The sequence below is a fragment of the Mytilus trossulus genome, chromosome 7, assembly GCF_036588685.1.
Source record: "Mytilus trossulus isolate FHL-02 chromosome 7, PNRI_Mtr1.1.1.hap1, whole genome shotgun sequence".
NCBI classification, from domain to species: domain Eukaryota; kingdom Metazoa; phylum Mollusca; class Bivalvia; order Mytilida; family Mytilidae; genus Mytilus; species Mytilus trossulus.
The window spans coordinates 35,482,114-35,504,274 of record NC_086379.1 but is presented as its reverse complement, the minus strand read 5'-3'; the positions used below and the strand labels follow the sequence as shown (position 1 = coordinate 35,504,274).

At 31.3% G+C, this 22,161-nt stretch overlaps 1 long non-coding RNA gene across 1 annotated transcript; it reads right to left on the bottom strand.

The window, feature by feature from the left end:
- Positions 1–3,052: 3,052 nt before the first annotated feature.
- LOC134726986 (uncharacterized) lies at positions 3,053–21,222 on the bottom strand. The gene is made up of 2 exons (XR_010108695.1): positions 20,774–21,222; positions 3,053–3,631 (listed from the first exon to the last, which is right to left on the bottom strand). It is a non-coding gene; the product is annotated as an uncharacterized LOC134726986 (long non-coding RNA).
- Positions 21,223–22,161: the final 939 nt, after the last annotated feature.

The window sequence follows — 22,161 nt, the reverse complement described above, 5'->3', positions numbered from 1 at the left end:
TGTTTTTCAATAATACTTCCTTTTTGAGTAATAAGTAGAACATGGATGAAATTAACTCATATTATTCAGTATATGAGTATAAATTCACCAGTCCAGATATACTATCATAAATTAACACTAGTGTGCGAAGCTCTGTTTCAAAACACAGCCACTTATTGTTCAAAGTACCTATATGTATTTGGACAACTACGTTGCACAGAAATTCAAATTAAAATGTTTGATTTGAAATTTATCTTAATTATCATTCTGATTTAAAAATCTTATTTCCACTACATTTTTATAAAGAAACAAATGTGCACATGGTTAATGTATTTACAATTTTCAAAATATAACCTTGTATGTTGGAAGAAATATAGAGCAAATCCCCTCTGACTTTTATTTCGCTCCAGACCTATTTTCAGAGAGTCCTTAAACCTTCCTTGGATCACATTCTTTGAGGTTTAAACGATATTTTTGATTGGCCTCTTTAAAAAAAGATGAAGATAACCAAAACCGCAATTTAAAATGTTTTTTGGAAATTTGAGTATTTATCCAAAAAACTACATTCATTACCAAAAGCAAAGATTTGTTGTATGTAAATTTATGCATTGTCATTTACAAATTGATTAATTTAAGTGATAATCGTCCGTTGATGCTAAATATTAAAAAAATAATAATGTTAAAATGACAATTTTGTATCAAACAGCGCTGAATACCATTTTTATTTTATGAAAACACATTAAAAAAAATAAACATGAAGTTTATAGTATAAACATAGCAATAGTCAATTTCTAGTGGGATTTTGTACCTGTCGGTGAAACAAATGCAGTGAAATTGGCACTTATCTTTCAATTTTCGTCAGTTCGAATGAAGGACTTTATCATATCAATAAACATATTTGGGACTGTCTCTAAAAAATGATCAGTCCCTGTGGTATGGGACTACCAGCCCTAAAAAGGTTATTAGTATAATAATTAGTTTTGGAATGTATACTACTAATAATGATAGATAAAAAGAAGAAGATGCGGTACCATGTATGATTGACAATGAGACCAAATGGCATCGAGGTTATCATCTATAGGTCACCGTACGGCTTTCAAAAATGACCAACAACCATACCGCATAGTCAGCTACAAAAGACCACGAAATGTCACATGTAAATCAGTTCAAAACTAACGGTCTGATTTATGTACAATTAATGAAAGAAAACAAATTTGGTATACATCAACAAACGAAAATCATTGAATTGCAGGCACATATAGAATTTGGCGGGGTTAAACTAGTTTGATGGCGCCAACCCAACTTACTTTGGACAGTTTTATAACAGCACAACTTGAGAATGAATTATGAAAATCAACTTAAAAGACTTCACTTATCAGATTGATACATAGCAGAACGACAGATAACAAAACCACAGACCGGACGTGACAGGGTTTTTATTTTCATCCACACAACAAAAAGGAAACGAAGAACATGTTTGAGAATATTCGCAGCTCCTGACAGCTAGTTAAAATTAAGTAAAAAAATATGGTAAAATGATCTCAATTTTGTATTTCAAAGAAAGTATTCAAAAGTGATCAATGCATCAAAATCTTTTCATTGCATATTACACTTTCTATTTGAATAAGTGGTTCGAACCGGATTTATTTACATTTTATCAGATCGTGGCCTTCTATATCTTGTTATGCAATGCAGTCTGGGTTTTGCACAATGCTGAAGTTTCTATATTATAATATCTGCCTCTCTTGTGGATAGTTGTCAATCATACCACATTTCTTTATATTATATCATAATGAAAGTTTGTAATGTAATTGCATGATGCAAATGGGAAGTCAAAGAAGAGAGGTACAAGAATATTGCAGACATTGGAATTCGTGTGTCACCTCGCATCCCCTTGTGTAGTTTTCACCATACCATAATATTCTCCTTTTTCTCATATGAAGTTACCACAGTGTCTACAGTTAACCGATAATTTTCATGCTGAATAACTGTTGATCACCATTGACTTCATTGTTTTGTTTTTGTGGGGATTTAGAGTTGACGACAGATCTTATGTGTTTCTTTGATATCTATGACGTGGCTTTGTACTTATACATCCCGTCACTGCGTTATTGTTCTATGATAATTTTTGTTTTCTTATCTTTTATTTTGGCTAATGTGCTTTGTCTATGTGTTCCTTTGTTACATATTACGTGGCTCTGAACTTATACATCTCGTCATTGTGTTATCGTGCTATTGTATATTTTTGTATTCTTGTCTTTCATTTTTGCTGGTTTGCTTTGTCTATATGTCTCTTTGTGCTTTGCTTTATATTATGAATTACTCTCGGAGTTTTTGTGATTTTACTTTTCATATGTTCGGTTTAATGTTTTCACGATATTTTTGGTGACAATTTAAAGATTGATACATTCAGAATTGATATCGGTCTATAATGTTTGAAGACCATAATGACTATGTTGACCTTCAAATGTAATTCATGTCGTTCGGTTGCTGTTTAATTGACGTTTACCCACATTGTTTTCGTACACATCTTGCAATAACCTTATCCAAATAGAGTGAAATAGTTAAAAAAAACACCAAAAAAATACCCATTATTTCAAATAAGATTAATAAACTCATCATACATGTAGATACCAGAATATAGAAGTTTTGTATTTGCGCTATACAATGTACGCGCGTTTTGTCTACAAAAGACTCAGCAGTTAGGCTCGAATAAAAAAAAAAAGGTTAAGAAGGCCAAATAAAGTACGAAGTTGAAGAGCATTGAGGATAAAACAAATCTGAAAGCTCTGATACTCTGTCCGACTTTGGTTAGACAATTTTAGTATTTTTAAAAAAGCTTTTCAATTTAAAAAGATTTGGATGTGTTTATATATAATGGCATCGAGCATCACTGATGATGTACATGTCGAAATGCGCATCTGGGGAACTAAAATTTGTACAGCTAATGTTCCTTTATCAAATGTAACATTGTTATAAAGTCATATGAAGTTCTTAAAAGACGCTTATTGAATAAGTATTGTTTCATGTGCTTTAAATTTGTATTAAACGTACATGAAATAATGAAATTAACTCGTAATTTCTACATTTTAATACAAATAATAGTAAAATTCACTACAACTTCCCAATTAGTCACAATAACATGTATAATTACATTTGAAACCATTTGCATCGTAAATTAATTTGCTAAGAATAGAGTTCTGTTTTGAGCAGTTTTACTACAAAAAAAACATTAAAATTATTTCATGCTGACAAGATACCGTCTGAAACTTACAAATCTAATGAAATCTTTTAAAAGAAGACTAAAAAAAAAGATCTATTTATTTAATGTTCACTAATGACTAGTTTTGTCCTATTCTGAAATAAGTGCACTAATTGTTTTGATAAATGGAAAAGCTAAAGAGATAATAAAAATCTTAAACTAAAAAATTGGCTGTATCGTATTTCAAAATGAAAGATATTTTATATACATCTGTTTACAAAATACAGTTTATGTTGGTGCTGCATATGAATAAATCATCTATATATATATATGTATGTCTTGTTTTACAAAATTAAACACTTTCTAGTTTCGTTCCAGGGATTTTTCTTCTTATCTGGAGCAACAATAAGTCCATCATCTGGCGTTTTGTCTTCAATATAACATACCAACCTGCAAAGAAAATAAAGCATGTCAAAATTAAGCAACGAAACCCATGAAATCAGTTATGAAGATAAAACAATCAACATTGGCTTTGTTCTTAGACATAAGCTTTTGGTATATATATCTTTTCTGACATTTTAGTTGTAGCAAACTATGATGACATTAGAACTGTGTATGGAAAAAGCTCACAGACACATTTAGAAAGAGGTAGTCTTTCGTGGAGAAAGTTAAGTGGGTTATATCTGAATCACAAGTTGTAAAATATCCATATGTGACACTTGCTTATTTTTTATACCAGAATATATTCCCGACTTGGTTTTCTTTATTTAGAACGGTTTTGACGTGATCACTGAAAATTAAGTAGTCATTTTCAGTTCAGAAATGTTGCTGCATTAAAGTCATGGCCGATGCGTGCGTCACGAGACTATGAAACGTCTCTTACTCGTACCAAAATAGATATTCTCTCTTTTCCATTACTCCTCGGTATCTTTCAAGCTGCTCTAACTTATTTATCACGTTTATCTATTAATCTGTTAACTTCCTAGAAGGTCGGACATATCATTCATGTTCACTTCAGTGAAAGTCAAGATAATCTGATAGTCGAAAGAAGCAATAATTCAAAAATAAAAGCTTTTTTTTACTGGAAAAAGTAATTATAAAAATGTATACTTGTCATGTTGAAGATGAGACACTGCGCGCCGTGCTAAAATCATGAGAGGGTCCCGTAATTTAATATGGTGTCAATATATCTGAAGGAAAATCATTTACAAATTACAGAACTGTCTAGTGGTGCTACAACTCTAGACAGAAATATCTTTGCTACAGGAATAACATATAAGATGATATATCATATTTATTTTAATGGTTGTCAGTTATTGAGAATGTGAAGTTGCACACAATACCTGGGGAATTAAACATTTGAATCAGAATTAAACCATTTCTATGCAATGCAGACAAATCAGACACAGTTGTATTTTACTACCTTATCAACTATGAGATGGAATATAAATAATATGCATTTGCATTTATTAACTTCCAAATTTTTGATTGGCTCTCCGTTTTGGTGTCTAGCGTATGCGAAAAAGATTACCACTTGTCGTCCGTATTGTAATCTCCTTACACCTTTTTTGCCTATCAACAACAACAATTTGAAACAATACTGTACAGCTTAGATATATTAAGTGTAAGTTTAGTACAGTAGTTGAAAATAATATTGTATTATTTTGTTCAGGCTTTGAGATTTTTTTTGGCTGACATTCCTTTCTAAATATTTATGTTCATGTTTTTACTTCTTAGTTGATGGGCATTTCTACTCTTCTGTCACTCTTGACGATGTTTTATTTCAAAAAGAGTGGACAAATCATCTTTTTATCTGATAATCTTATATCAAACAAGAAAACTTTAATGTTAACTTCAATACAAAGTCTAATAGCCACATACACGCGAAATTAACATGGAAAGCATATTGTTTCCAATTTTGCACTACATCTGTCAAAAAGCGGCGGAAATCATATAATTTAATGATTTGAATTCTGCACTAGAGAAGATATATGTTTGTAGAGCAAAATTGCAGACAATAGGTTTTCCATGTACATTTTTTTTGCAGTTTGCATCACGAAATCAAGAAGGAATAGGCTGCTAGTACAATAAATTAAAATGTAGATGTTGACATGCATAGGTGCTCTATTTTTAAATTATTCGGTGGAATAAAATGAGAGATTGGTACATGTTTACGTCAATGAGACAGCAACCCGAACGAAACTAATAACTAGAAGGCATTTACAAGTCTTACACCCGATTTTTCGTATTTCCTAAAATAATATAAAAATCAATGGTTGACCATGAGGTTGAGTGTCCTTTTAAGGGGTAAAACGTTCACACGCAATAGTAAATTATGTTAATGAGATGTAATATATTCAATGGACAGCCATATATATGCATATGACTACTACTTAGGGGAATCGGTACTATTTCCTAAAATATTTTTTTTTAACCATGTTTTTATAAAATTGTATCAAGTCTGAAATTAAATGTTTTCTATAAATCCAATCTATAACAAAAAAAAACAAAAAACAGTAAAATTTGAAGAAACATAATATGTTCTATGAAATGCTAGACAGTATTGTTTTCGAAGACAACTTAAAGATGCAAATCGCAAGCCTCTTCGATATCATATATAATTTTCCATAAAGAAGTATTGATATGTTACAATTAGCCACGAGACTACAACGGATCAAATATTAAAAAGATCTCATAAAGTATTAAAAAGGTTTAACAATACAAAATGTTATCTATTACACGTGTTACATTGCCATGACAAATCTGTTTTAATATAAGAAATTCAAACATTTGATGTGGCTATAGAGAATCAATACTAGTAAGATCCGATAGAAAGACAGATACTCTGCTCAGGAATCAATGACATAAAAGTATACAATTAAGGAAATACAATGGCAAATTGTGAATTTGGATATCGAACCGTAGATTCTGAAAAGCACACATAATAAATATATAGATATATAAAACAATTCAAAGAAATCGCATGACAACTTTAATTCCTTTCCCAACAATATGTATTGCTCTAAAATTCTAGAGTTCATTTTTTGTGGAACTTGTGCAGACGAAATAAAAATCCGGGATTAGGATTAAAGTTGCTGCCTTAGTTAATACTCAAATAAAGATGTTTATCAAGTCTTGTTCCAGCTTAAGCGTCGTTTTCTTTTGGCTTATTAAGTTCAAATTAAAAAAAAAAAAAACCACCAAACACTGCAAAGTACAAAATTTTACAAGCCAGACGAAATGGTTTGACTGTAAAACTGAAGTTACATACTCAAAGTCAAATTCCGTTTCCCTGTAATATATAAACGACGTCTATACAGTCTACCTCTGGCCTTAGTTAGTCTTGTATTATTTTTAAATTTAGTTTCTTGTGTACAATTTGGAGTTAAGTATGACGTTCATTATCACTGAACTAGTATAATATATATATATTTGTTTAGGGGCCAGCTGAAGGACGCCTCCGGGTGCGGGAATTTCTCGCTGCATTGGAGATCTGTTGGTTACCTTCTGCTGTTGTCTGTTCTATGATCGGGTTGTTGTCTCTTTGACACATTCCCCATTTCCTTTCTCAATTTTATACCATTCTGCTTAATGTTTCATAAATTCATTGACAGATGAAGACGAGTGAAATGAGACATCTCCTTCATGTATTGTATTGTTCTTCATTTATGTCTATTACCGAAGCCTTAAACAATTATTTGAGACTTAATGATGTTCACATAAAACTAGCAAACAACCCTCTTGCAACTTATAACAATCAAAAGCATTATTGATTTGCCCAATAGGTTGAACGCATGCAACATTCGGGAACAAAATACCATAATATCAAATTTATTGTTCTTCCCCGATAGAATATACAGACTTCTGACTGCATTCTTCAATCAAAAGTCTTTTAGTTTTTACTTTCTTTGCACTTCTGCTCATAAAAGATGGTATGTAATATTAAATTGAAAAGTGATATAGTCGATGGTAGAGTGCATATGCACTGTAGTTAAAGTGCAAATCTGTCAAACAAATTTTGGATCAAAAGTACAACTAAAGCAAAACAAAGCAGTTGTTTACTATTATCTTAATGTTTCTGTCTCGTCAGTTCATAAAAAAGTAAATTTACTAAAGGGCTAGTTTAATTCAGTTTTAAAAACGTTATTACGTCGCGCCTGTAGTCCTTGTTGTTTACCAAATATATACATTACATATATAAATGTATAGTGCCAAAAAAACGGAGGCGTCACTGAATTCGGTCAAATATGCGTTTTTTCATTGCCAAATTGACAAAACTTCACACCATCAATTAAGTACAATGCAATGATTTAAACAATTACAACTTAATCTTATCGAAAATGTATTTTAATTCATCAAGTTTAAAGATAAAGCAAAACGCATTCTTCTTTTTATACATAGGCGAAGGGGGAAGATTCGTACCTATATTAAAAAGTTTAAACACGCTGTATTTGTTCGCACCGGTCCTAAATTAGGAATCTGATGTTCGGTAGTTGTCGCTTGTTGGTGTGGTTCATATTTTGGCCCTTTTTGTAGTTTTCTGTTTGGTGTGAGCCTAGGCTTCGTGTTGAAGATCGTACTTTGACATATAATGGTTGACTTCTACAAGTTGTGACTTTGAAGGAGAATTGTGTCATTGGTACTCCGATATATCTATAGAAATACATTTAGCTCGGCATATTGGAAACAAAAACAAAAATCCATTGATATAATGACATCCAACACTAATGCGGACAACATAAATTGTTAACTTCTCAAATGACAATCTCCTTTTTATTCATAAGCCATCGTTTGATTACTATTTGCACTCATGGATAACTTTACATTCATTCATTCCGTTCTGGCTGTCAAGAAATACATTTATATAAACAGCTATTTTCCCTATCAATACAAATAAACGAGAAAACCTAAGACGAATTCATTCAGAAATAACAGTTGTTTCTATTGGCACAAGTGACCATAAGATAAGAAAATTATTTGTAGAAATCGACATTTTCCTTGTGCATTTTTTTAAAAGATTTTTTTTAGATAATTATAAAGTACATTTAGTTGAACAGTCAATCTCGTTTATAGTTTTTATCAAAAATATAAAAAAATTCCTATTGAGTAAGTGATATAAGAAAAGAATTCAATGCATTTCAATATATTCTAAAATTCGGTATACAAGATAAGGGTGTAGGGTTTAGCATCCACAATATGTTTAATCCGGCAACATTCTTATTTGTCCGTCCTAAGTTTGGCGAGTGCAATTTAGTGATTGTCGTTGGAGCATGTCTGTTTTTCATAGTTTTTCTCATTTGATTTGTTTCACATGTTTCAAGTCTTTTTTTTAAGCTGCATTACTTTACACGGTTAGGTTTTTTTCTCATTTTTTCTCATATTTTTTCTCATTTTTTCTCATTGCCGTACAATGACCTATAATTCTTCAATTAAACTCCGAGTGATACCTGTCTCATTGGCAATTAAACAAGACCTCTTTATATTTTAGGCTTCAGGGAAATCCCTTTTTTCTTGTCAAAATATGCAAAATTAGATCCTTCTTAGCCATCCATTTTAAATGCTTCTCTATTCTAACATACATTTTGAAACTTTGTTATAGTACAATTATCTTATTCATAAACTAATCACATGCGAAAAATAAGCAAGGAGAGAGGCAAAGGTACCAAAGGCACATCCAAGACGATAAGTCGAAAATATACTGAAAAACGCTACGGTAAAAAAAGTAAAAGACAATCAGCAGGCAATAACACGCATAATTAAAAACCGAAGACTGAACAACACAAACCCCATAAGAAAATCGAGGGATATCAGTTGCTCTGAAAGAATACGCCGATCCAGTTCAAAATGTTGCACCCGTTGTGTTGCTCATGGAAGTACACACTCGGTGATAAGTCCAATTGGGTTGATACTATTATTCCGGGGAAAGGAGGACTATATTGTTGATGTGTGAAACAGATATTTAGTAACTGCCAATTAACTCGTGATATCTTTGATGACGTCCGTAAAACTTTCGTTGGGATGATTTCAAATTCACCACTTGGAACTCTTGGTTCAATGGCTTCTTCGAGAACAGCATCCTTCTATCAATAGAATCATTATAGGAAACGCAATTTCTGGAATTTTATATCAACATACTATTTTAAATATGCATGCATGCGCTTCTGTAATGCTGCTACATAGACATGGAAAGTTCACAATTGTGAAGCTGAAATCATCTCTTTTGTCGCAATGTTGTAATCTCAACCGACCACAATTGTTATTTTCTAGACGAAGTTAAAGATGTAATGCAGACTAAACTGTATCTACTGGATCTCTTATTTCAAGTTCTATCATGGGATAGACTCTTTGGGTTTTAAGTGTAAGGACAAATAATGCAATTTAGCATCTTAGTCTTTCAATCATACTAGAATCATATTCGTATAAAATAAAAACACTTCCATTTTGATTTGACATTTGAATATTATTTTTTTTAAATTGCAACACATCATCATCATCCATCCTAACATAGATGCTCTTTAATTTTCAGATAAAATGATTTAATGCTTAACAGTAAAAAAGTAAATTATTGAATTTTTTAGGACTTGTTTTTTCAATTTATTAAAAACTTTGGTCACTTGATCTTATAATCTCCGGAGACTGTTGATAACTTTGATTTCCACTCTGACGGAAAATATCGTTAGTATGAAACCTCTGAGCATATTAAAAAGTAATAATTCATTACGTTACAAGTTTTGCTACACGAAAAAAAGTAGTTATGCAAATTTTTGTTTTTTATGTTAGATTATGGTCTGTTATTTTTGTTTTTTTTATATTAGAATATGGTCTGTTACAATTATTTGGAAAATAAAAATACAATTTGAGAGTTCTATTTTGAATATTATATCAGTATTACAAAAAAACTCATTAACAATATGAGTATGCACATAAATCAGGCCGTTATTTTTTTTTAGTCTGAATTGTTATCAATTGTCATTTCGGGGCACTTTATAGCTCACTAGTATAAAGTAAAATCGCAAAAATATCGAACTCCGAGGACTATTCAAAACGGAAAGTCCGTAATCAATTAGCAAAATCAAAAGCCCAATCACATGAAACGAATTTAAAACAACTGTATGCGGTTAAGGTTGTTCTGGCTTTGATTGGACAAGGATATAAGTAATAACTAAAAAAGAATGAACTTTATTGTATACCAAATCATAAAAAGTTTACTGCATCATTGCAAAAACAAATATCGAAAATAGATTTTGTTCACTCAAATCACTATCCGTTTAAGAAGTTATTTTACTTCCTGATTCTACGTATTAGCCAAGAGGTATTGTTGAATTTATATTGTGCTACAAGAAAATGTATAGACATAATATATCACCAAGGGTTTTGCTGTAAAAGCATTATCAAAGCGAAAACCCTTTTAGAACTTTATTTAAGTAAATGTAAATGTCGTCAGAGTGGAACGTCAACAATCATTAGTACTATAGCGTAACAGCATTAGTAACCGTAAAAACGGTCAATAGGAAACGGTTGTAGAGTTTTGACAATCAAAATAAAATGTTCTTCGAGCTGTCATTATTCCTATACATATAAGCAATAACTTTTTAGTGTATTTAAATATCAGCTGTGTTTGTATGAGACGTAATGCGAGCTTGATTTCATTTTATTTGATTTGGGACCTTGTGGTCTTTGTCTTCTTGTTGGAATCTTTTGTGTGATTAATGCTTACCTGATGAGTCAAGTCTTTTCCACTGTTAAGAGTTTTAAGCTCAATAAAATGTTTAATCCCCACATTATTTATTTGTATGTCCCTAATCAGGACTATTTTTTCAGTGGTTGTTGTCTGGAATTTGTTTTAGCATATATACAGCAGCCCATTATATTCCTGCAGCTAAGTTTAATATATTTGTATAATTTATCACTTTATGGTAATAGCATGACATTTAGCACAGTGTAAAGTATTTAAATAGTAGATATTTTCGATATAGAGACAGGGAAAAAATGGCCGCCAAAAGTTAAGATGGCCAACACAATTTACTGGGAATACAACAACATATGATTGACAAACTCAAGAGTTCATAATCAGTACATATTGTTTCCAAAAGAAGTGGCGGATCCAAAAATATTTGTATAATGGGGGAGGTGTTTGGCGCTGACTGACCTAATGAGAGGGGCGCTCCAGTCACGCTTTAGTGATTCCCTAGTATAATTTACAAAAATTTTCCCATGAAAGGGAGGTCCCAGGCCCCCAGGCCCCCCTGGATCCGCATATGAAAGTTAGTTCAGGGTATATTAACAACAACAAGTATTCGTTTTCTAAAATATTACCAGGTTTTCAAATTTGTTTTTTATATTTCTTTTCACAATTAATATATCCATCTATCCCATGTAACATCTACAAAAGTCGTGAAAATATGAGATATGAAATCTAATTGAAAATTTTGATGTCTTTTTTTAAATCATAAGCTTGATGGTTGACATTTTATGGAACAGTGTTTAAGCATTAGAAATAATACGAAAAGTGTTTAATTTTAATAACCGAAAAGCCTTCTTTTATTGAAATATTTGACAATACCCAAACCTATTTCGACCGAATTCTTTCAATTTCAATCACATACAACTTTAAAAAATTAACTTAACAATCAGAAGTATTAAAATAAATAATGGTAACAGTAGTATACCGCTGTTCAAAAGTCATAAATCGATTGAGAGAAAAAAAAAATCCGGGTTACAAACTTAAACCGAGGGAAACGCATCAATTGTACGAGGAAAACAACAAAACAACACAAAAACTGAAGTGCAACAAAACCAAACGCAAACATACAAGGAAACGGAGTATTTGATAACAACTGCCATATTCCTGGTTTGGTACAGGACATTTTAATAAAACATGGTGGGTTGAACCTGGGCTAGACAACCGACACAACATTCGGCAAAAAGTCATAATCGGGATATGTGAACACGTTCGGTACCTTTTAGACGGACGTCATAAATGTTAAACACTCTACAATCAACCGTCTGGCTCAATGCAATTTCTGTTGCTTCAGTTTAGAAAAATAAGATTTATAGATTTTCCAAATCAAATCTATCATATTTTTTTAAAATTTAAATTTAAAAAAAAAAAAAAATTAAATTAAGAAAAAAAAAATTAATTAAATTAAGATAAAAAAAAAAATAATTAAAAAAAAAATGTCCGTTGACTCAAATATATTTGACCTTCTTATATCCAACTACTATATTTCTTTTTTCGTCTTATCCCTGTTTTATACCACTGCTAGTTGTTAATGAATAAAAAAATAAGATGGTGGTTTGATTGACAATGAGAATCACACAGATAATCGTCAACCAGAGTCCGCGTAGACTTAAGCAACTGTAGGTCACTGTACGGTCATGCAACATTGAACAAAACACATATTTGATATGCAGGATGTTATATTGATTAATACGGGCAAACTTTTAACCTTAGTTTATGCTTTGTTTATACAACGAACACCAAAGTCACGCACTCCGATACCAAATCAATTACTCAGCTTGAAATGAAAATAAATATTAATCATTCTCGATGCTAAGAAATTAAGTACTAGTTTTGATAATGAAAATCGACCATTTGCAAAATGACAATCTAGATTCCAATTACTATTTGCATACACTATTAGCTTTCTATTTACAATTTACAATTAAACCGACAAAGACGAAAAACGCTTGAAACAAACACTTTCACGCACAATGTATATTAATTGGAAAGCATCACAGAGACTTCATAAAACAAACAGTTGCTCTGCTTAATTCCGCTTGAAATCAAATTTGAAAATTTGTTCTTACGTTGTATTTCACTAAAAGCGATCACCTTACAAGTTTATTTTATTATTATGAAAAATTAATGTTTCGGTTCAATGTCTCAATTTTAAGTTTGATATCTACCAAAAAGGGTATTAAATTCTCAACAGAATAGTACACTGTTTTGTTCTTCTAACACCATTACTAATTGTATGATTCGATATCTATCATGCATATCAGGCAATGTATTTCCTGTCGATCTACATGTCTGATAGATTTCGAATCATACAAGTGAGAAAAGTACATCAGTAAAGAATTGTGCATGGTTAATAGATATAAGAAGATGTGGTATAAGTTAAAATGACACAACTCTCCATCCCAGTCACAGTTTGTAAAAAATGAAATATTATAGGTCAAAGTACGACCTTCATCATGGCGTACTAGCTCACACCAAACAACAAGCTATAAACGACGCAAAAAATGACAATAATTATTTATTTAAACAGAAAACCAATGGTTAAGTGTTTCTTAAAACCGAGAAACGAGAAACACTTATAAACCAAAGACAACCACTTAATAACAGGTTCCTGGATTAGGACAGGTGCAAACAAAAAAGTTTCAACAGGTAACAACCTTCACTCTTTCCTGAAAAAGTGGTATAACATTACAACATAGGCAGACACACAATATCAAGCTTAACTTGATCAGCAAGAAATATTATCAAAACAAGAAAACATTCATGGTTTGTTTAGAAAATTTGTAAGTATTTACAGCTCCCGCCAACCCTTAGTATATAGTTGCAAAACAGCACAACATAAAAGCAAGCAATACAAATAAGACAGAAATGGCCTTACTCGTCGGACCGCTACTAAACACAAATACAATCAATAAAAAGACAAAAGACACAAGTATTGATGTAAAAGATCTCGTAGTTATTGAGAGTTAGTTCAAAGCCAACGATTATCTAATAAATTAAATAAACCATGTTATTAATAATCAGTAGAAGTGGTGTTTTGTTAAGATTATTATGAGGTTAAGTCATACACTTTATAAATTTGGTAGCAGTACAAAAATAAGTATTAAAACTAATTGAAAATAACACTTAAAAAATTCACGTACGTTCGAAGTGCTTTTCTCCATTTACTTTCATCGAGAAATCTCAAATAAAAAATATTGAGAGTCAAAGAGATATCAGTTAGATCTAATCGAACGAAGAGCTCTCTGATCAAATTGAAAGGTACACACAAATACATTCATCTAATGCCAACTTTGCATGAGGGATCTAAAACTCAATTTTCTGAATGATTTCTTTATTTTTCAACGGAGAATTTAGCAATCAGCGCAAATTAAATCAGTTTAATGTTTGATAGAGTTTAATCTTTGAGTGATAGCAACAGCCAACAAACGTACTTGCATCTCAGAGAACATGGGTTCCTCTAACAATATCTTTTTAAGTACCCTTTTTAATTACTTCTTTGTCTACGATACCAATTTAATAACAAATTCTCTCTGGTATAGTAGAAAAAAGAGACAGAGCCAATTCTCCATAAATTCAATTCCCAAAACAATTTTCTAACTTTCCTTCAATCTTTACTTAAAATTTTTCTGTATAACTTACAGTTTAACAACTTCCTTACGTTATTCCTCGAATAGAAAAATAAAAATGATATAAATCGTCGCGAATATGTAAAATTTGCATTTTCCTTTTCTTATTGCATCAAGAAAATTGAAAATTGCAATATCACATCGCCGCGAAGTGGATTAGAAAGGACTAAACGTATAATAAAGTATCTTCGAAAATAAGTTGTTTTGCAGTATTCATACATATTCTACATGTTGGCATATTTTTAAGCGCTATTGTCGATATAATGCAATTTTATGAGACTGTCATAAAAGTGAGAGGTTTAGCTAGCTAATCAACCATTTTCTACATAAAGAGCCGCCTGTACCAAGTTGTTTCCCATTCGTTTGATGTGTTTCAGCTTTTAATTTTGCTATTTGATAAGAGACTTTCCGTTTTAACTTTTCCGTGGAGTGCGTTATTTTTGTTGATTTACTTTTTATTTTTTTATAATGCTAAATGATGCATCAAAACAGCATGTGGAAAGAATTTTTGAAAATTTTGAGAAATTATGAAAAACGATGTAAAAAAACTCATTATAGATATAAGGATTACATTTTGTATTTACGCCAGACGCGCGTGTGCGTCTACAAAAGACTCATCAGTGATGCCTGAATCCACAAAAAGTAAAAGAGGCTAAATAAAGTATGAAGTTAATGACATTGTTCACAAAAAAGAAAAAAAAAGGTTGAAAATTATTCCATATATAGATAAAAATAGTCTTTCATACACAAATTCAATCATTTTGGTATCAAAATTCAATATTGTCTCTAACAGCTGTGTGAACATCTAAAAATCAATTTGATGATAAGGATAATTATATATAAAACTTTTCCATATTTTTATAACTTATATATATGACTCCTTGGTATTAAAATTCCGGTATGTTAAAACTTTATAGTTTTGACACTTTGAGTGAAATAAATACAAGGGAAATATTGACCACACTCCTTTTACTGAATTGACGACTCCCCATACTCAATTGAAATGAATTGACCAATAGTTAAAGAAATAAATCTTCATTTTCTTCATTAAGACATACATTCATTTTAATATATTTTTTCATTTCTTTCTATCGTAGAAGGGAGGATTATTACTAATTGTCAAATTAAATCCCATGCAAATATGTCCTTAAACCATTTTATTGTTATTTCTAAGAAGAAAACGATAAAAATTCTCTAAGGCGAATTTCCGGGTATAATGACGTTAACAATTCAAGGATTGATATCTGAATAGAAAATAGATGGATATGTGTGTAAATGTTCCTGCTAATTGGTTTATAAATCTTCAATACATCTTTACGTTATGATTATCTTTTGTAACAAATCCCTTGTTAATGTTCATATTCATTTTCTGCGATAATTCTACAATCGTTACATCAATATCAGCGCTCAAAGCAAAAACGAAATCATCCATCTTACAAACGTTTCTATTGGGAAGAAATGACTTAATCTTTTAAAATAGGATATTTACATGGACTTAGTCTATTTGTATATAAACAGTTAAAGCTGATTTTTCTTTCTCAGATAACGGCTGACGTGTCACTAATGAGACCAGATGTGTTTGGCTCACATTGAAGTGATCACTCATTGATTGAATCAGACAAAAAGCTGTTAGATATAGTTGCAGTCCCTCAGTGTATGTCGATCAACATACAACACATCACATATATGTGTTAAATTATTAGATACACCCGAGAGATCGTTACCTTGACTGGTTGGATCTTATTTATATGCAATAGTTTGAATGTCCCTTTGATAATTGTGTTTGCCTCTTTTATGCCATGCTATTGTTGTACAAAAAGGTAGCATTCAATAATTTTTGAGGGATTTTTCACAAATTTGACCCATGGAATAGCAAGATATACAAAAGAAAATTAACAAAGATACACAGCTCCGATGAAACGCCTAGTAGTGCCTAATCAAATGGCAATATTGAAAGATAAAACATATCGAACAAACAATTTATACATTTTTAATTGAATATTGCTGAAATAAAAAAATCATACATGGTTTTATTTTAAGGTCGTCTTCAGCTGATATTGCCAAATGTATGGGTAAAAAAATCAGTCATCATAAAAAAAAATGTGTAGTAAAACGAAACTACAAATCTTGTTTCTTATGTTGATAAACTGATAAAAAAATCTTATGTAATGCATAAGGAAAACGAACTGAACAGTTACCGAATTTGCTTCCGTAATATGACATAACTGTACTAATAAAAATTGCATTTTGTTTTATTGGTCTTTTCGGTATTGATTTACATTTTCTTTCAACATACTAAGCCAAGGAATTTGTTTTTGTCCCGGCCGATAAAGCTGCTAATAATATTATTATTGTTTGACGTAAATTTTACATTGAGGTTCTGAAAAAGGAAATCACCAATTCACCAACATTCCAACTGACTCCATTTTCAGAAAACGAAATCTGTAACTAACATAAACTTTTAGCGACCGCTTTACAATCAGAGCCAAATACAATGAAAGTCCCAACTATGTATTGGCTTCCGAAGCTACACAAAACCCCTTACAAGTATAGATTTATTTCGTCTTCAAGCCATTGTTCAACTACTAAATTGTCTATCATTCTTACCAGCACACTTGGTACAATCAAAAACCTTATAATAAATTGTTCAAATAAGGCCTTCGAAAATAGTGGAATAAATTACTTTTGGAGTGTCAAGAACTCGTTGGAAGTACTTGATAAATTGCATGCTTATATTGGTGATTTTGAATCTGTTCAAAGTTTTGATTTTTCTACCCTGTATACCACATTGCCTCACATTCTCATTAAGAAAAAATTCACACACCTAATTAAATGGGCATTCAAAAAATCAGAATGTGAATATATATGTTCAAACTCTTTTAGGTCATTTTTTAGTAGCAATAAACAAAAAAACTATGTTAATTGGACATGCTTTGATACTATATATGCCCTTGAATTTTTACTAGATAACATTTTTGTTCGCTTTGGGGATTCCGTATATCGTCAGATTATCGGAATTCCAATGGGGACTAACTGTGCACCACTAATTGCGGACCTCTTTTTGTATTGTTACGAGTTACAATTTATGACAAAAATAAGCAAAGACCCATCAAAACAACATCTGATAAACAAATTTAATAATACTTTTAGATATTTGGATGATATTTTGGCTCTCAATAATGACGACTTTAGTATGTATATTAATGAAATTTATCCTGGTGAACTTACTTTAAATAAAGCTAATACTAACAATGACCACTGCCCTTTCCTCGATCTTGATATCTATATCACTAACGGAAAGCTGAATACTAAAATTTATGATAAAAGGGATGATTTTTCATTTCCTATCGTTAATTATCCGTTTTTAGATGGTGACGTACTCTTGTCACCATCTTACGGTGTTTATATATCTCAACTTGTACGATTCGCTCGTGTACGTAACAATGTTTTAGATTTTAACGAGAGAAATTTATATATTACTGAAAAATTATTACACCAGGGTTTTCGATATCACAAACTAGTCAAAACATTTACTAAATTTTATCATCGGTATAAAGACATCATTCGTAAATATAGCTCAACATGCAGGCTTTTTATACGTTCAGGTATTTCACATCCAATTTTTTAGGGAAATATTCTTTATAAAGCACAAAGGTGTCAGTATTCACCTAATAAACTTACAAAACCTTTGAATAGACTTATTAAGAAGGGATATAATTACGATACTGTTGTCAAGTCATTAAAGATTGCATATTTTGGCGTTAATATTGAGTCACTGATAAGGTCTTTGCGTCGGAACTAAACACATTTATTCTAAAACAGTTGTTGGCATGACACGGGTTATGTTCTTCTCATATATGTTATGATAGTATGATACTAAACCCCTTACGGGAAGGATTGTGCCTGATGTTCATATGATGAAATCATAATCTTTCAGTCAGTTTATTTGAAGTCTGGAGCTGGCATGTCAGTTAACTGCTAGTAGTCTGTTGTTATTTATGTATTATTGTCATTTTGTTTATTTTCTTTGGTTACATCTTCTGACATCAGACTCGGACTTCTCTTGAACTGAATTTTAATGTGCGTATTGTTATGCTTTTACTTTTCTACACTGGTTAGAGGTATAGGGGGAGGGTTGAGATCTCACAAACATGTTTAACCCCGCCGCATTTTTGCGCATGTCCCAAGTCAGGAGCCTCTGGCCTTTGTTAGTCTTGTATTATTTAAATTTTAGTTTCTTGTGTACAATTTGGAAATTAGTATGGCGTTCATTATCACTGAACTAGTATATATTTGTTTAGGGGCCAGCTGAAGGACGCCTTCGGGTGCGGGAATTTCTCGCTATATTGAAGACCTGTTGGTGACCTTCTGCTGTTGTGTTTTTTTATTATGGTCGGGTTGTTGTCTCTTTGACACATTCCCCATTTCCATTCTCAATTTTAATTTTAGTAGGTAAAAAGTAAAAAAACAAAAATACCGAACGCCATTGAAGTTCTAAATGGAAAGTCCCTAGGCAAATGGCAAAATCAAAAGCTCAAACAGATAAACTATCGGTAAACTGCTATAACCTTTATTTAACATTGGAAAATATGCCTTAAAATAATTCTGTAGATTGTTTTGAATTTTAAAGGTGATATTTTCGGTATAAAGAAACTGTTATTTCCAAGAAAACTAGTAAATGTCAATAAAGTGAATCCCGAACCGTTTTATGTTGGTTGTATGAAATAATTATCAAAAGTACCAGGATTATAATTTTATACGCCAGACGCGCGTTTCGTCTACATAAGACTCATCAGTGACGCTCCGATCAAAATAGTTAAAAAGCCAAACAAATACAAAGTTGAAGAGCATTGAGGACCCAAAATTCCAAAAAGTTGTGCCAAATACGGCTAAGGTAATCTACTCCTGGGGTAAGAAAATCCTTAGTTTTTTTAATAATTCAAAGTTTTGTAAATAGAAAATTTATAAACGAATGTATTTGACTCCGAACTGGAGGAACAATAGTTAAATTTCTCTAAAAAGTGAACCTGTTTTAGTATGTTACAAAATGACTCGTAAATGTTAACATGCTATGCTTTATAATTTATAGTGCTAAAAAAGTGTTTTTAGTACATCGGACACAACAGCGTTGGTCGTTATTAACATAAGGGAGGTTCTAAACCGAAAATTTCCGAAATGTTGGTTCCAAATTTAGTTATGGTCATTGTTTCGTAAGAAAAAGATAAAGATAAAGCTAAGTGTTTTGAATAAAATTTACATTTTATCAACAGTCCGGATGATAAGTCAGGAGTGCTGACAAACAGAGTCTCGGCCAGCGACGAAACGTCTACTAGCAGTAACATCCACCATATAGGTATAAAAAAAATAGTTAAACTAAAACGAATTAATAAAATATGAATCAGACTACACACAGGAAACTGCTAACGCTGTAACCAAAACAGTATAAGAACAGAATACGCCAGCAAGCCAAGTTCTTTCCAAAATAGCTCTGGAAACTGATTTATTAGCAATATTCGCTCTCTCAAAACATGCTGATCTCCGGGTTCTTTTGAAATGTATAATTAATACAATTTCATAGAATTAGTTTGTATTTCTTGTGAAGGACCAGTTTCATTATCAGAATCGATATACATAGAAAATTATTTGTAATGATATCTTTTCCTTGAGATTATAAAGTGCATAACCTAAAAAGTACAGGTACACTTTTACTTAACCATGGTCAAGTATTTTTTTTAGAAAAAAGCAATTAAGAGAATGTTCTTAGTTATACATTGTTCATTTATTTATGTATTCTATTGAATTTATGATAAATTACCTCTACTAAGCAAAGATAAATATTAACATGAGTATTAACGACAAAAAAAAAGACTTGAAGAAAATGAAAGAATAATGAACTACTGAGAATATGAAAAGAATGGAAGAAAAAAATGAAAGAATAAATGAACTGTTGGATAAGTCAAAAGAGTGGAGCAACAAATGAATTAAAGAATAAATTACTTATTGAGTAAATTACAACAACAGTTGAAGAAATGAAAGAATAAAGGATTTATTGAGTAAATGAAAAAAGTGGAAGAAAATAAAAGAAAAGATTACTTAGTGAGTAAACTGAAAGAGTGGAAAAATTTAAATGATAAATGATATATTGAGTAAATTACAACATCAGTGGAAGAAAATTGAAAGAACAAATGAACTATTGAGTAAATTATAATGTTAACTACTTACTCTTTAATGGCATCAGACATGCTCATCCGTTTGATTTCTTTATGAAATCTGAGAGTTTCGACTTGTCGTTTTAACTCGTCCCTGTCCATTCCAAACATTGACATGTACCTTTTCTAAAATATGCTCGTGGATTAAAGAAGAAATTGTAATCGTGTACAATAGAAATTCATCAAAATTTATGATTCCTTCGGCGATCAATAAATGATCATTTTCAGTTAATTAAATTGACCGTACATCACATCCTCATACTAAACAATAGACTAAGTCAAAATGTAATTCCAATAATATGTGACTTGAAAACGCTAGTAGCATACAAAATTAAAAATAATCCGAAAGTTTTGTCAACATTCAGTACTAAGCACGTTAAATAAGATTGGTCAATTGGTCTGTAAAATGCGTATCGGAATCTGAAAATAACGCGTTTGCTTAATCAGGTATCAGTAGCAGAAATGAACATTTTCCAAGCATAACAGGGAAATTGATCGATATCCCTGTTTTAGGAAACATACACAGAGATTTATAGTATACACAGTTTCAGTCTTTAGAGATATGACCAAAACACATATTCCTTAAGTGATTTGTGAATGTATAAAAGATAACATTATATCGGGAAAATGTAGGTCCTAATCTGTTTTTGTATTTTGTATACAAATTTGAGAAATCATAATGTTTCTCATAAATATATGAAAAGATTAAAATGCCCGTAAAAATAAGTTGACAGGGGAAATTGCATCAGCTCCAAAAGATGTTACAACTACCATGCTACAAAAGCCACAGTCAGTGAAAATGTCATATACTAATCTAGACTATAAGTAATCAAAATTATGGGAAAAGGGCATCTACAAATATCATCGATATCAAACAACAGATAAGTAACTAAGAAAACCAAAATAATCTAGTTAAGTACTAATTGCATAAATTTGACAGTGCATAAAAGATGTGTAAGGTAAATAAGTTATACATCGAGACAGGTATCGGATAATTGAGGTTAGTATTTGGGCACACTCTTCCAAAATAGTCAGGTGTTTATATAGTAAGCTCATTATCCTTTAAGATTGCTCGCGTCTTAAGCTAGGCTGTGAATAAAAAACGCATGTACTGAACACCAACTGCTCTAGGTTACAACAAAACGAAAATAAATTAAAAATGACGAAAGATCTGACATGGTATTTCATTGGACAAGAAAATGGACATGTGACGGGATATAACTAGTTTTGTTAAATCTGAACCTCTCTTTTTCATATCAACCAGTACATAACACTTATGACAGGTCATGCAATATGTCAGTAAAAAATTCAAAATATCCGTTCATCGTAGAATATTCAATCTATATATACAACTACAAACCTAAGACATAGCGCCTCAAGCTAGACTCAAAAAGCTTTCCG